Raw genomic sequence first — 16,182 nt, 5'->3', positions numbered from 1 at the left:
GGACTGGTCTCCCATCTCTACCGCCTCTGACATCAACTCATCCTGGGAATTCTTCCAAAGTAAATTGCTCTCTCTCATGCACAGATTTATCCCATCTCATCTTCAGTTGTCATACCCTTCCTCCCGTCCATGGTACACGGAATCTTGTGGTGAGGCTGTTGCCCAGAAACAACTTGCTTTCGTCTCCTGGAAAGCAAATCCAACGGAAGGAAATCTCATTTCCTTTCACAAAGCGCGAAACAAGTGTGTCCACCCTCAGGAGAGCCAGGAAACAATATCTCTCCGTTCTCAAGACTGAACTCTCTTATCTGTCTCCCTCTTCCAAATCCTGGTGGCAGCTGGTCAAATCTGTTTCTGGTGTTTGTGCCCCCTCCATCCCCTCCCTCACCTCAAATGGCTACACGGCTGACTCCGCACGTGAAAAAGCTGAATGCCTCAACTCTGTGTTTGCCTCTAAATCTTGTGTCCCAAACCCATCCCTCTCTGTGCCCACTGTACCCAGTCGTTCCCAGCTGCTCCTGGACTCTGTGTCCTTTCCTCCTGACAAGGTGGAAAAGTTTCTGTCAACCCTCGACTCTGATTCTGCAACTGGACCTGACGGCATCAGCCCACGGGTCCTAAAATCCTGTTCTTCCGCTCTTTCACTCCCTTTCTCTGTTCTCTTCACCCTCTCTTTTGCTCAAGGTCATCTGCCATCTGCTTGGAAATCAGCCAACATCACCGCTTTGCAGACAAAAGGTGCAAAAACAGATCCTAGCAAATACAGACCAATCAGCCTTCTCCCAATTATCAGCAAAGTCATGGAATCAATCATTGCTTCAGATATGAAATCTTTCCTCTTCTCCAATGGCTTGATCTCTGATCATCAATTTGGTTTCAGACCTGGTCACTCTACTCTGGACATGCTGCTTCTGCTTTCTCAACAATGGATGGAGGTCCTCAATGCCAAACAGGAAATTAGAGCTGTCTCCCTTGACATATCACGTGCCTTCGATATGGTCTGGCACCCCGCTCTGCTCACCAAACTCTCCTCCTTTGGTATCCATGGAAATCTCCACGCATGGCTGGTGGACTTCCTCTCTAGTCGTAGTCAACGTGTGGCCCTGAATGGGTTTCTCTCATCTCCTCTTCCTGTTCAGGCTGGAGTTCCCCAAGGCAGTGTTCTGGGCCCTGTGCTTTTTCTGGTCTTCATCAATGATCTCTCTGACTCTCTTGAAAATCCTCTCTATCTCTTTGCTGATGACTCTACTCTCTGTCGCTCCATTCCTCATCCCTCAGATCGGCAGTCTGCCATCTCCTCACTCTCTGCAGACCTGGACAAAATCACAGACTGGGCAACCAGTGGAACATGTCTTTCAATCCTGACAAATCTCACACTCTTACGATGTCTCTCCGAAAAGCCGACTGGACAATCCTCCCATCCACTTTCTGAATAATCCTCTCCAAGAAGTTCTGCCACTCAAGCTTTTGGGTCTCACTATCTGCCATGATCTTTCCTGGGAAAACCACATTTCAAATCTGGCCTCCAAAGCCAGTCGCCGACTGGGCATCCTCCGTCGTGCGAAGTCCTTCCTTGGCACACCTGAGCTCCTTACCACATACAAGCTTTCATCCGCAGCTCAATGGAATACTGCTCTCCCCTCTGGGCTGGTGCTCCTGCCTCACACCTAGCTCGTCTTCACGCTGTTGAAACCAAAGCGTTCAGAATCATTGGAATCTCCCGCGATGAAGCTAACTCCAAGGGCCTTTCACTCACTCACCGCAGGCAGGTTGGTGGTCTTTCCGTCTTCTACCGACTCCTCTCTGGCCTTGCCCCCCCCCCACCCCCCAGCTCTCTCTGGGCTCTGTCCCCCAAATATTCCTACAGGTCGCACAAGATCTGCCTGCAACCCTCTTATGGTTAAACTGCCAAAATCAAGACTCTCTGCTCACCTTCACTCCTTCATTCCTCTTTTCTCCGCCTCTGGAACAAACTCCCTCACTCTCTTCAATCCCACTCCACCCTCCAGGTCTTTAAAACAGCTGTTCACCACCATCTCTTATCTTCCCCCATCCAAAACCTTGATCTTTTCTACCCCCGCTAATTTCACCCCAAATCCACTTTTTTGAAATACCAACTTCTGTCCTGGACGTCCTTGTGTTTTATACTTCTCCCACCCCCCCCCCCCCCCTTTCCCATGCCTCCTCCCCCCAAGCCCTCTCCCTCCCACACATCTCCCTGCTCTCAAATGTTGTGTTTGTGTGCTTCCCCTCCTCTCCCCATCTTGTCTTCCGCTCCCTCTTTTCATATATTTTGTTTGTCTGGTTGATGTGTTTGTGAAATAAATGTTAGCTCTTTCACGAGCCTCGATTCAGTATACAAAAAGCCCCCCCAAAAAACCCCCAAAAAACCGATATTGTACCCACATCGATCGAGCATTATGCTTTGCGATTTGGGATATCAAATCCATTTCGGGGTCAATTTCATTGCCAGTTAAGAATAATTTAATAAGAAATAGCAGAATATGTATGTTATCAAACAGTTTGGATGATCAAGTTTAATAAATCATTCAAGTTTGGCAAAACGGTGTCTTTATTTTTTCGTTCCAGGCCTGCTTTTACAATTTAGAGAAAAACGTGTTTTTGTGTCGAGAATCTGTTAGTAATTCAATATAATTTCAAGGATTTATAAGGCTACCAAACTTTTATAAACTACTCTCCATCCTTAAATGATACAGTTTTGGAAAGCCCTCGTCTTGTAGATGAAAATAAAGCAGTATTTACAAAATGGTAATTTGGGTCACCAGTGGTCAGTTTTGACCAGTATGTCCGACAAAATGCGATTGTGAGCTTGGCATCCACCCCTATGTTGTAGAGCAAGGTCTTGTGAACACATGCAGCATGGATGCCAGCTTCTAACAAAGAATACCTATGGCACTTTTTAAAAGCACTTTTGTGCCGGTTGGCCGGCCGCCTACTCTTAATATGGACACTGCATCAGCGGCACAACCGCGTCCCTCAGCCAATGATGTTACCGGCAGTCCTGTGCTGCATACGAAAAGAGAAGACCAAGTTGTTATTCTTGTATAGCCCCAGACAGTTCTCTAAAACAAGCCCACGGCACGGAGACAGCTGATCAGTCTCGCAGGAGCGACCCAGAGATCCCCCACATCCAAGATGGTGTACCGCCGCCTTCACTAAGTCAGGGCCACGACAGAGTTAGAGAGGGAGAGAAAAAAAGAGAGAAAGAAAAGAGACAGAGACAAGAGGGAAAGGGCCGGTCCATTGGGAACGATTGGCAGTCTGACTGTGACCGAGCTGTCCTGACATGCGAATCCAAGCAGCACGGGAGAATGGGAAATATTTGGCCCCCAACTTGCGTTGGGGGGTACAACCACCATGAAGAGGTGTCCCCGATAGTTGGAGATTGAATAGTTGTTTGGTTTAGTGGGATAAAAACCATGTGGTTGATGTGGGGATGCAGGTTTGAGTCCCATCCTTTACCAGACTCGGCAGCATAATGGTTAGAGTATCCGCTCTAAGTCTGGAAGGTCGTTGGCTCATCAAACCCGAGCAAAATCATATCAAAGACTCAAAAAAAAATGGTACTTGCTGGCAGGTGCTGCTTCCTTGCTTGACGCAACCATTGCACAGGCTTAATGGGCCTAATTGCGTCCTCTTGCGTTGAAGTTCCTTGGAAGGGAACTCATATAACGCACTAAATGCAGTTCAATGGTGAAGCTGAGAATGCAATCAAGACCATCAAACGACTCTTCACGAAAAGCAGAGTCCATCCAATCAGTTCTTCACTCGATTAGACTGGAACAATGTACAACATGCTGAGTGAGTGAAGGCTGTGTTATAACCCAAGTACGGGTCATCGTCTGGAACACTCCAGCAGCCTCAATATTTGACTGAAGAAGACACTTCTTTCCTTCATTCGTGTAAGTGATGCTTCATCAGGATGAAGATTACCACACTGCAGTTGCGCGCAGGCTTCGAACAGTGCCGGTGCAACCAATTGTGCAATTGCAGACTTGTGTTCTTGTCAGCGTATAGTCAAATCAGCAGCATCACTACAACATCCATGTTCAACCATCTAAAGCATGACACCCTGGGGATACTTTATGGATGAATCTCCATGTCCAGATTCATTACTGTGCTGGCTGGTACATGCACAAGTGTGATAGTTCTCCAGGTAGGGGACATATTGCTGCAAAAATCAGTGTCTGATGATTTATTGTACACTGACGGGCCACTTGGAAGCATCACTTTTGATAATGAGGACCTTTCTTTCTGAAATGTAGGTACCTGGTGGTCATCCGAACCACTGTCTCCATATCAAGCACCAATCACAGATCTTGAGGAGAGAGCAAGTCTCCAGCTCGATTGAAGGTGTGTGTGTGTGTGTGTGTATATATGTGTGTTTATGTGTGTGTGTGTGTGTGTGTGTGTGTGTGTGTGTGTGTGTGTGTTTATGTATGTCTGTGTGTGTGTATGTGTGTGTGTGTGTGTGTGTGTGTGTGTGTGTTTATTTGTGTGTTTATGTATGTGTTTGTGTGTGTGTATAAATGTGTGTGTATGTGTGTGTGTTTATGTATGTGTGTGTGTGTTTGGGTGTGTGTGTGTGTGTGTGTGTGTGTGTGTGTGTGTGTGTGTGTGTGTGTGTGTGTGTGTGTGTGTGTGTGTGTGTGTGTGTGTGTGTGTGTGTGTGTGTGTGTGTGTGTGTAAATCCGTGAGTACTCATCGCACTATTCCTCCTTTAAAAGCTGAACTTATTAATAAATACGTGCTCTCAACGACCACATGACTCATGTACCCAACCTTTCTTATCATCAGTATCTGCAATCTACACATTCATTGCGTTTGTCAATATTAACTATTTAAAGATCCGGATTTCCCAGTGAAGGTTTCCTACCGGCTGAGCTCGAGTCCCACGTAACCACGGCAAAGCCTCCAGCAAGACGTCCCAGTCACTAGTCAGTGAAATATAAAGAACAGATACATCGATAACTAATTAAATTCTTCGAACCGTCTGTCGTTGCGGTCGCGAATATAACTTTTAACGGACTCGGCCAAGGACATGGAACCGTGTGAGTTGTTTTTAAAGCAATTTCTCGAACAGCTGTTTCCTGTCAGCGGACGCCACTGGAGGTGTCCTTTTGCGTGACCAAGACTTCAACCTTAATATTACAAACAGCATGAAATTAAGGCAACTTTACCTTCATAGTATTGTTCAACATTGTTAAAACTCTCCATTAATGCAATTGCAGAATGCGTCCATCAGTAAACAGCGAGGAAGACGCAAGACGTCTGCGACCGTACCTTTTACCACAGCGATTCGGCGCAAAGACCGTGACGTGACTTCCGGCGATCCGACGCAAAGAGCGCCACTTCCGGCGATCCGACGCAAAGAGCGCCACTTCCGGCACAATGTCGGCCGTTCTTTGGTGTTTCTGCTTTACACCATTATGAAAAAGAACCACGACACAAACAGATGAAATAAAATCAGATCAATAGGGCATGATAGGATTAATCAATGATAAATACCCGATTAGTTTATTATATTCCAATCCCGCGTTTAATCGGTCAGAGAAGAAACCTCGCCTCAGGACCGGTCAAATAAATTAAATATAATTTCCGTGTAGAAAACTTATTACAAAAACATTTTATATAAAACCATTAGTGGAGAAGTTCGACAAGTAAAACATCATTCAAATGGTGACAAGCACAAAAATTACAACACGAATGAGGTGAGACACGTGTTCGATTCATCACTCAAATCGCCCATGTCCGTAGGTTGGTAGCTCGGCAGGGATGGTGTTACAGATTCGTTTGGTGGTTGTTTCTTTCGCTTCGTCGTGGGGTTGGCAACCTCTCTCAATCGTGGCGGATAACCACAATATCTATACCCCCTACCAAAGCCGGCCGCTGGTATAAACACTCTATGCGGTTGTTTAGGGCCACAACCGCTAGGGGGGGGGAGGGGGGGGGGCACACACGGCTAACTCGGTGTGTAGCCATGTAACGCTGGGGTAACGTTGCCGTTGAAGGAGCAGCGCTCCGGCTTGAGACGGACGAAGTGACGGACAAGACACAAACTCGTCCGAGAAGATGTTTAATGTATAATCAACTCGGGTCTCGGGAACTCTGAAAAGTGAAAACCCGTTTATCGGGTTCGCATACATATAATCCAAGCCAAAAAGCATACGTCAGAACCAAAGCCACGCCTCTCAGGCGAGGCACGCTTTGGTGGTCATGTGACCGACAGGTGCAAGCAATTATAACCTCGGCGCCGCGGTTTGTCCGCCGGTTACGTCACCGGCTGGGGCAAGGAGATTATGTTGCTGGTCTCGAGCTTTGGGGGACCCATGGGTCGCTGCACACGCCCCCCCCAGAATAGACTTGGTCCAGGAAAGTCAACCTGAGGGGGGTCCGGATGACCCGACCCAAACGACCCCTGGCTGGTCGCGGGGGGGGGGGGGGGGGTGCAGTGGACGGGGGGCGGCCGCGCCACGGTGGGAGAGCCAGCCATGGCGGCTGGCCGACGTCCATGTGGGCCGGCTGGAGGCGGTCCACCGAAATCCGGTCCGCCCGGCCGCCGATGCTGACGACGAAGGACTTGTTGTCCTGTCGTAGGACCCGGAAGGGTCCGTCATATGGTGGCCAGAGCGGCCCCCGGTGCGCCTCGTGGCGCACAAAGACGTACTCCGCCGTGCGGAGTGCTGGGGGGTACGTAGGATTGGGGGTCGCCGTGCTGGGACGTGGGCACCGGTGCGAAACGTTGGGCGGCCTCCTGGAAGTCCGTGCGCTGGCGCGCGGTGGACCAGGGGCTGGTGGCGTCGGGCACGAACTCGCCCGGGACGCGGAGGGCCTGGCCGTACACCAGCTCGGCGGTGTACGCCTGGAGGTCCTCCTTTGGAGCCGTGCGGAGGCCCAAAAGGACCCACGGGAGCCGGTCGGCCCAGCCGTCGTCCTGGAGGCCGGCCATGAGTGCGGCCTTCATGGAGCGGTGGAACCGCTCGCACAACCCGTTGGCCTGGGGGTGGTAGGCCGTGGTGCGGTGCAGGGTAACGCCCAACGTGCGGGCGACCGCGCCCCACAGTTCGGATGTGAACTGTAGGCCGCGGTCCGACGAGATGTCCGCCGATGTGCCGAAACACGCGACCCAGGTGGCGATGAATGTCTGGGCCACGTCGGCGGTGGTGGTGGAGGCGAGGGGCATGGCCTCCGGCCACCTGGTGGTCCTGTCCACCATGGTAAGCAGGTGGGTGAACCCCTGCGATGGGGGAAGGGGACCCACCAGGTCCACATGGACGTGGTCGAAACGTCGCTCGGGCACGGTGAAAGGAGCCAGCGGAGCCTGGGTGTGACGGTGGACCTTGGCCCGCTGGCAGGGTGTGCAGGCGTTGGCCCAGTCGCGGACGTCCCGTCGCAACCCGTGCCAGACGAAACGTGCCGACACCAGCCTGTGGGACGCCTTCCGGCCCGGGTAATAGAGGCCGTCTAGTGAAGCAAAAATGCGACGCCGCCAGGTGACCGGCACAACGGGGCGAGGTCGGCCTTGGGAGACGTCACAAAGCAGGACCGTGTCCGCAAAGGGGACGTCAGCCAAGCGGAGGCCCGTGTCCGCCACCCGGAGCGCCTGCACCGTGCCGTGGGTGGCCTGGTCCGTCGCCATCTGGGCGAAATCGACGCCGAGGTGGACGGCGTTGGCGCCGGCTCGAGAAAGGCAGTCAGCCACGGCGTTGTCCTTTCCGGCGACGTGCCGGATGTCCGTGGTGTATTCCGACACGGCGGAGAGGTGGCGCTGCTGGCGGGCCGACCACGGTTCCGTGACCTTGGCCATGGCGAAAATCAATGGCTTGTGGTCGACAAAGGCCATGAACGGGCGGCCCTCCAGGAGGTGGCGAAAATGGCGGACGGCCAGGTACAGCCCGAGGAGCTCGCGGTCGAAAGTGCTGTACTTCAACTCGTTGGGCAGGAGTTGCCGGCTGAAGAACGTGAGCGGCTGCCAGGCCCCGTTTACCCATTGTTCATGAACCGCGCCCACGGCGTAGTCGGAGGCGTCCGTGGTGAGTGCGATGGGAGCATGGGGTACCGGGTGGGCCAGCAGCGTGGCGTTGGCGAAGGCCCGTTTTGCGCCGGTGAAAGCATCGTCCATGTCCGTGGACCAGACAACGTCGCGCTTCGCCGGCTGGCCGCGGAGGGCGGTGTACAAGGGCCGCATGAGTTGCGCAGCTCGGGGCACGAAGCGGTGATAAAATTTCACCATCCCGCGGAACTCCTGCAGCGCCTTGACGGAGCGGGGGCGCGGGAAAGCGGCGATGGCCTCGACTTTGGCCGGTAGCGGCACGGCGCCATTCCGGGTGATGCGGTGGCCCAAAATGTTGATCGTCGCCGCACCAAAGTGACATTTGGCCGGGTTGACGATCAAGCCGTGCTCGCTGAGGCGGCCGAACAGCGTCCGGAGGTGGAGGAGGTGCTCGGCTCTGGACGTGCTGGCGACGAGGATGTCGTCCAGGTAGGTAAAGAGGAACGGCAAGTCGCGCAGCACGCCGTCCATCAGGCGCTGGAACGCCTGTGCCGCGTTTTTGAGGCCGAAGGGCATCCGGAGGAATTTGAAGAGGCCGAAGGGTGTAATAACGGCCGTCTTCGGGATGTCGGCCGGGCGGACGGGCACCTGGTGGTACCCCCGAATCAGGTCCACTTTTGAAAAAATGGTCCGCCCCGCCAACCGGGCGGAAAAATCCTGAATGTGCGGGATGGGGTACCTGTCGGGGGTAGTGGCGTCGTTGAGGCGGCGGTAGTCGCCGCATGGCCGCCATCCGCCCCCCGGCTTCGGGACGATGTGCAGCGGCGAGGACCAGGCGCTGTTGGAGCGCCGCACGATGCCGAGGCGCTCCAGCGCGGCGAACTCGGCCTTGGCGACGGCGAGTTTGGCTGGGTCGAGACGGCGAGCTCGGGCATACACCGGCGGGCCCGTAGTGGGAATATGATGCTCGATGCCGTGACGCACAGCGACGGCCGAAAACGTCGGTCGCGTGAGGGCCGTGAACTCCGCGAGGAGACGCGCGAAGCCGTCTGCCAACGGGAGGACGCAGGAAAGCTCGGTGGGCGCGGAACGGCTCAAGGCGCACGCCAGCGAGCTGAAAGTTTCGGTGTTGACGAGACGCCGGCGTTTAACGTCGACCAGCAGCCCATGGGCGCAAAGGAAATCGGCACCGAGCAAAGCCATGGGGACGTCCGCCGTCACGAACTCCCAGCGAAAGAGCTGGCTGCCGAAGCGGAGGGCGACGGCGCGTGGGCCGAAGGTGCGGATGGCGGAGCCGTTGGCCGCGATTAAGGAGGGGCCGCAAATGGTGGCCCGCCTGTCCTCCGCCGAAGCGGGAATGACGCTCAGCTGAGCGCCGGTGTCGCAGAGAAAACGCCGCCCCGACGCTTGGTCCGCGATGAATAGCAGGCTTCCGGAACGGCCGGCGCTCATGGCTGGGAGTGAGCGCCGGCCCGACCGTTTCACGACTTGCCGAACATGCACGGGGGTCGACATGATCGGGCCCGCCGCCCGAACCTGGCATGGAAATAACACCAGGCCGGGTCTGGCGGGGGCTCCGGTCGACGCGTCGGGACCGGGCGACGCGGCGTCGCCGCTGCCAGTCGCGCCGGCCCGGCGGCCTCCGGGAAGGAAGCTGCGTCGCGGGCGTCGGGCGGGTGGGCGGGAAACTGCGCCGCGGGCGTTGACTGGGCGGCGGGCGGGCTCCCGGCAGCCACCCCGACGAGCTGGCTCGCCGCTCCGATGAGCTGGCTTGCCGAATAGATCTTGTCGGCCTCCCTGGCGAGGTCGCGGGGGTTCGCGATGGTCGTGCTTGCCAGGGCGACCCGGACCTGGGCCGGGAGCTGGCGGAGAAAAAGCTCTCGGAAAAGGAAATCCGAGGGGTGCTCGCCGAACAACGCGAGCATGTAGTCCATACGTTCGGACGGGCGCGTATAGCCGAGCTCAGGAAGGTCGAGCAGGCGTCGTGCGCGTTCAGCCGGGGAGAAGGCGAAAGCGCCCAGAAGAAGTGCCTTGATGGCGTCGTACTTGCCGTCAGCGGGCGGGCTCTGGAGGAGGCTCAGGCAGCGGGCGGCGGTCACGGAGCCGAGCGCGGCGACCACGTAATGGTATTTAGTGGTGTCCTCCGTAATGCCACGCAGGGCGAACTGGGAGTCCGCCTGAGCGAACCAGACGGCGGCATGTGCTTCCCAGAAAGTGGGCAATTTGAGGGACACTGCCGTGTCCATCGGGTGTCATAAACTCGGGGTCACCAGTGAAGGAGCAGTGCTCCTGCTTGAGATGGACGAAGTGACGGACAAGACACAAACTCGTCCGAGAAGATGTTTAATGTATAATCAACTTGGGAACTCTGAAAACCCGTTTATCGGGTTCGCATACATTTAATCCAAGCCAAAAAGCATACGTCAGAACCAAAGGCACGCCTCTCAGGCGAGGCACGCTTTGGTGGTCATGTGACCGACAGGTGCAAGCAATTATAACCTCGGCGCCGTGGTTTGTCCGCCGGTTACGTCACCAGCTGGGGCAAGGAGATTATGTTGCTGGTCTCGAGCTTTGGGGGACCCATGGGTCGCTACACCGTCAACGTTTAGTTGTTATGTAGCAGCGCCATCGCCAGCACTTGCTTCTCTCTCCCAATCTCCCATTCGCAACTTATTTTGACCAACAGAGGACACAAATGGCTCCTAAAATAAAATTTACGTCTGGCGCTCAAGGGCGGAAGAAGAGAAAATTGGAGATGGTAAAAAGAACACGGGATGAAGGTATGTGATTGTTTGTTTGTTCTGATTGAATGAATCTGACAGTCGTTTTTCTTGCAACATTAAATTAAAGTCGTCTTTTAAAATAACTAGTGCAGTGCCCATTCAAAACATGCCTGTTCCAAATAGGCATTATTTGGACAAACTGACGACATATAAATAGGCCTGGAAGATACATATAACATACCCATGTAATGTCTTCCAGCCTATATTTAAAAAAAAAAAAAAATCGAATGTATAATCTTTTCAGGGGCATTATTGAAATATTTTGGAGCAACATCAGCTGCACCAGGACCATCTACCTCGTCAGCTGACATGACTGCTGCTGAGGGAACATCGTCAGATTCAGAGACTTCAGGGGCATCTACTCCCTCCTCTGACGTGACTGCGTCTGCTGCAGAGGTCGTAACTGAGGTACCACAGCCTTCTACATCATCCACTGATATTCCATCTGCCACCTCCCAATATCCAGTTGCAGCACAACCGTAACATCCATTTGACTGGCCATCTATCCTGTCAGATGCAGACAGGACAGATATTGTATGCAGAGGGCCGCTTCAGGTTGACCCAGCATTCACCTTTCCCAGAAGGCAGGATGGTAGACGTTTTCATCACCACTACACATACAGGACACTGGTAAATGGGGAAACAATTAAGCGGAGCTGGCTCATCTACTCCAGGAAAAACAATGCAGTTTACTGCTTCTGTTGCAAACTGTTCTCCAGCAAGACATACAAGTTGGTTAAAGAGGGACTGTCAGACTGGATGAACATTGGGGCCTTGTTGAAAACCCATGAAAACAACCCTGATCACACAAAGCATATGGTCATCACATGGAATGAACTGGAGCTTTTTTTTTTTTTTTTTTTTTTTTCTTTTTTTTTTTGTATACAAGATCGAGGCTCGTGAAAGAGCGAACATTAATCACACAGAAAGACAAACCGACACATAAAACATATAACATCGGGAGCGGTAGACAAGATGGGGAGAGAGGGGGAAGGACACAAACACAACATTTGAGAGCAGGGACCGAGAGACATGGAGACATCGAGAGATCTGAGAGAGGGCGAGGGCTTTGGGGGGGGGGGCATGGGAAGGGGGAGGTGGGAGAGGTATAAAACATATGGACACTGCCAGGACTTCCAGGAAAGAAAGAAAGGGAAGAGTGAAGGTGAGTAGTGAGTCTAGATTTTGGCAATTTAACCAGAAGAGGGTTGCTGGCAGATCTTGTGCGACCTGTAGGAATATTTGGGAGACAGAGCACAGATGGAGCACTTTGAGAAAGTCCTTAGAATCTTCGGCAATCTGCTTCAGAGCAAATTGCTGAGTCGTGGAGAGTTGCTGCAGCAATGCTGCTCCCTGCTCGCGGTGTTTCACCGTCACTCAAGCTTTTGGGTCTCACTATCTGCCATGATCTTTCCTGGAAAAACCACATTTCAAATCTGGCCTCCAAAGCCAGTCGCCGACTGGGCATCCTCCGTCGTGCGAAGTCCTTCCTCGGCACACCTGAGCTTGACAGGCTTGACAGCTTGACAGCTTCGACTCAAGAAAGGGAAGACAAATGACCAGGTAGAAATGTCCCTTATAGAAGCATCACAAAAACGCTGGAGGGAGGTTCTCAATCGCCTGGTCGCCATTATTCAGTCATTAGCAGAAAGAAACCTGGCTCTCAGGGGAACTGTTGACACTTTGTACAGTCAGAATAATGGCAACTTCTTGAAAGATGTGGAACTTTTAGCCAAGTTTGACCCAGTAATGAGGCAACACGTCAGCCAAGTTGAAAGTGGAATGAATTCTCATGCCACCTACTGAGGCAAAACAATTCAAAATGAACTGATTACTTGCATCAGTGACAAAATGATGGAGAGAATGGTGGCTGAAATTAAACTGTCCAAATATTATGCCATAATTTTCGATTGTACCCCAGATCTCAGCCACCTGGAGCAAATGTCTGTTGTGATCAGAATAGTCAAGCTGGAAGAAACACCTGAGATCAAGGAGCACTTTTTGGGCTTCCTGGTTGCACCCGAATCGACAGGTCTTGGGTCGTCTGCTCTCATTTTGAGCAGCCTGGAAGAGCTGAACATTCCCTTCAGTGATTGCAGAGGGCAATCATACGACAATGGTAGCAACATGAAGGGAAAAAACAAAGGAGTGCAGGCAAGGCTTTTGGTGAAGAACCGTCGTGCCCTGTATGTCCCCTGTGGAGCTCATTCATTGAATCTTGTTGTGGCTGTTGCTGCCAAGAACTCTATAGATGCTATCAGTTTCTTTGACAATGTTCACAAGATCTACACTCTATTCTCAGCTGCTCCCCAGAGATGGGCCATTTTGAAACGGCATGTCACCATTACTGTAAAGTCCTGGAGTGAGACGAGGTGGGAGAGCCGTATCAACAGCATCATCCCTTTGCGCCACCATGCATCTGGCATGAGGGATGCATTGTTAGAAGTCAGGGAAAAGGCAACAGATGCCATCACAAAAATCGAGGCCCAATCTTTGGCAGAGGAGGTTGGGTCATTCAGATTTCAGATTTGCACAGTTGTGTGGCATGACGTCCTCTCCAAGATCAACACAGTCAGCAAACTACTGCAGTCTTCCACAATGCAGTTGGATGTGGCAGTCAACCTCCTGGAGAGTACTAAGAGCCATCTGTTAAGCTACAGAAACGATGGCTTTGCTGCTGCACAAGCTTCTGCAAAAGATGCATGTGAGGAAATGCATGTGGAGACCGTACTCAAGGAGAAGAGACTGCGAAGCACGAAGACTCACTTTGCCTATGAAGCACCAGATGAGCCAGTCAGCGATGCCCTGAAGAGGCTAGATACCACATTTTTCAATGTGGTGGTCGACTCTGCCACTGCATCTTTGGACGACGGGTTTGAAACACTTGGACAAGTTAAAAGCAAGTTTGGGGTACTGCAAAACTTCCCAAACTTGGATGATTAAGCACTGGAGAAACAATGTGAGGAGCTTGAGAACACACTGAGGAGTGGAGAGGAAGCCGACATTGATGGGAGAGAGCTGGCCATGGAAATCAGGAACCTTTCTCAGTTACCCACAAACAGGATGACTGCATTTGACCTGCTGGACTTTGTCCACAAGAAGTAACTGACAGAGTTGTATCCAAATCTTTGGATATCCCTGAGGATTGCCTGAACCCTGCCAGTGACAGTGGCATCAGCTGAAAGAAGCTTTTCAAAGCATAAAGACATACCTACGATCATCTATGGCACAAGATTGCCTCACTGGACTTGCCATCATTAGTATGAACCATGAGGTTGGCAGGCAGGTGTCTTACGATGATGTCATTCACGATTTTGCTTCAAGAAAATCAAGGAGGCAAAGATTTTGAGGACTTTCTCACTGATGTTGGATGGTGGTGAAAGTATGGATAGCTATAGTTTCCACAGTAGCCTATAGCTATTGTTTTGTACAATAGTTAACACTTTTGTAGTATTCACTTTATTTATTTTGAATATTTTGCACTCATATTGATTGTTCATTGCTATTTAATTGTCAAAATATTTTTGTTTTTATTGGTGTTCATTTGTCATTGTCTACTTAATTGTTTCTTAACTTCTCAAATTTTTATATATTTTTAATATACATTGTTTTCAAATAAAGTAAGAGATTTGTTGTTAATTAATTTGTCCATCTCCATTGTGTGTGTGTGTGTGTGTGTGTGTGTGTGTGTGTGTGTGTGTGTGTGTGTGTGTGTGTGTGTGTGTGTGTGTGTATGTGTCCACTCAGTTGTGAGCAGTGTGTGATTTGGTGGTTGCGCTGGGAGTGTTTTGGGGCCACAAACAAAATCTTGTTTCGGGCCACCAAAATCCTAGGGCCGGCCCTGCCCCCTACAATCCCACATCAGCTGTCACCCTAGCTGACAATACCCATGACCTCCGCAAACCCCTCCCCCACTCCACCTTCCCCTCACAACCCCCATTCAATCGTCATCCTAGTCAAGAATACCCACCACCACCACCACCTCACAATCACCTCCCGTCCCATTCACCATGCCGCCAATGTAGCATATTGTGCTTTACAGTAACGGAATGGAGCATATTGTGCTGTACGGTAATCGGGCAGTCACCCCTGATCGGGAGCAAGGTTGGGCTTCCGTGAGAGGGCGGGGGGAGTAGAGGATACGGTGGCATAGCGACTGGCTGGAAGCATGCATGATGGTCTGTGATTAAACGCTTTGCTTTTACTGGACTGGTGATACACTTCAGCCACAATCCCCCATTAACCGTCACCCGAGCTAACAATGCCCATGACCACCCCCACACACAACACCCGTCCTCCACCATCCCCAATCAGTATCGGAATCCAAGTTAAGAGTGCACCGTTTCTCAAGGTACCGTTGCCATCAGGATCATAGTGAGTTCACAATATGACATCACTGGCGAACTTGAAAATCGACACTCTCGGAATCAAGGGCTTTTTTCGACACTTTGTCATTGGCAAAAAAAAAAAAAAATTACCTTCAAATTAAATGGTGATTAATCATTTTCAATGGTTTTCAGGAAAAAAAATATGCGTTTAGGGCCCCCTTTAAGAGTCTTTTGGCTCTTCAGGGTCTTCGTTGTCTTTTCAGTCTTCGGGGTGTTTTTGGTCTTTAGGGTCAATGGGAACTATGGGAACGCAGGAACGGGAAATTAAAGAACAAATTTTTATTTTTTAAAATCAAAATTGATCGTCAGAAACCGTATTTCGTGCGTTCTTGGAAGTTTCTGCAGTTCCTTGTGCTCTTCCCTGGTTCAACAGTTCAACAGATTCGCGATGACCAATGGTCAGATAGAGGAACTGGGGAAACGACTTGCCCAGCTGTTCCTTCTGCTATAAATTGATGAATTGTGTGTGTGTGTGTGTGTGTGTGTGTGTGTGTGTGTGTGTGTGTGTGTGTGTGTGTGTGTGTGTGTGTGTGTGTGTGTGTGTGTGTGTGTGTGTGTCTGGTGTGTGTGTCTGGTGTGCATGAGTGCGGCATGTTTTTTGTGTAGTTCTACTGGAGCTTTCTGATATGGAATTTCTGATTTGTGTAGGTCTTGCGAAATGATTGTTATGATCTCCTGAGTTAATTAGGCTAATTAACTACAAAGAATCCAGAAGAATTCCCATGTTTCTAAAGGCACGCCATGTTAAGGTGTATAGAGTAGCTTAGTAGGTGCTGGTCAAAGCCCGGCACCGCCATGCGCCTCGGTTCTGAAGCTCAAGGCAGGGGGTTCTCCCCACAAAAGAGATCAGATAGGACAGCGGAATGTGAATTATTTTATTAATCGTAAATTATGCTATTTTGGAATAGACGGCGCTTGTGTTTCTGAATGAAAATGTCACACATCATGTGGGGATATGGTGACGTCATGGTGTATGTTCATGAGGGCCAGAGATGCC

The 16,182-nt window shown here is 51.4% G+C and overlaps 1 protein-coding gene across 1 annotated transcript in view; it reads right to left on the bottom strand.

The window, feature by feature from the left end:
- Window positions 1-5,350, bottom strand: part of LOC137411259 (sperm flagellar protein 2-like) — a 30,178-nt gene extending 24,828 nt beyond the window's left edge. Inside the window, exon 1 of the mRNA XM_078779008.1 lies at window positions 5,305-5,350. The gene's annotated coding sequence lies outside the window, so the exon portion shown is untranslated. The remainder of the gene's footprint in view (window positions 1-5,304) is intronic.
- Between the last annotated feature and the right edge of the window lie 10,832 nt (window positions 5,351-16,182).

The sequence above is a fragment of the Myxine glutinosa genome, chromosome 1, assembly GCF_964187855.1.
Source record: "Myxine glutinosa chromosome 1, kmMyxGlut1.1, whole genome shotgun sequence".
NCBI classification, from domain to species: domain Eukaryota; kingdom Metazoa; phylum Chordata; class Myxini; order Myxiniformes; family Myxinidae; genus Myxine; species Myxine glutinosa.
Note: the sequence above shows the minus strand (reverse complement) of the source record. Positions and strands in the feature narration are given on the sequence as shown.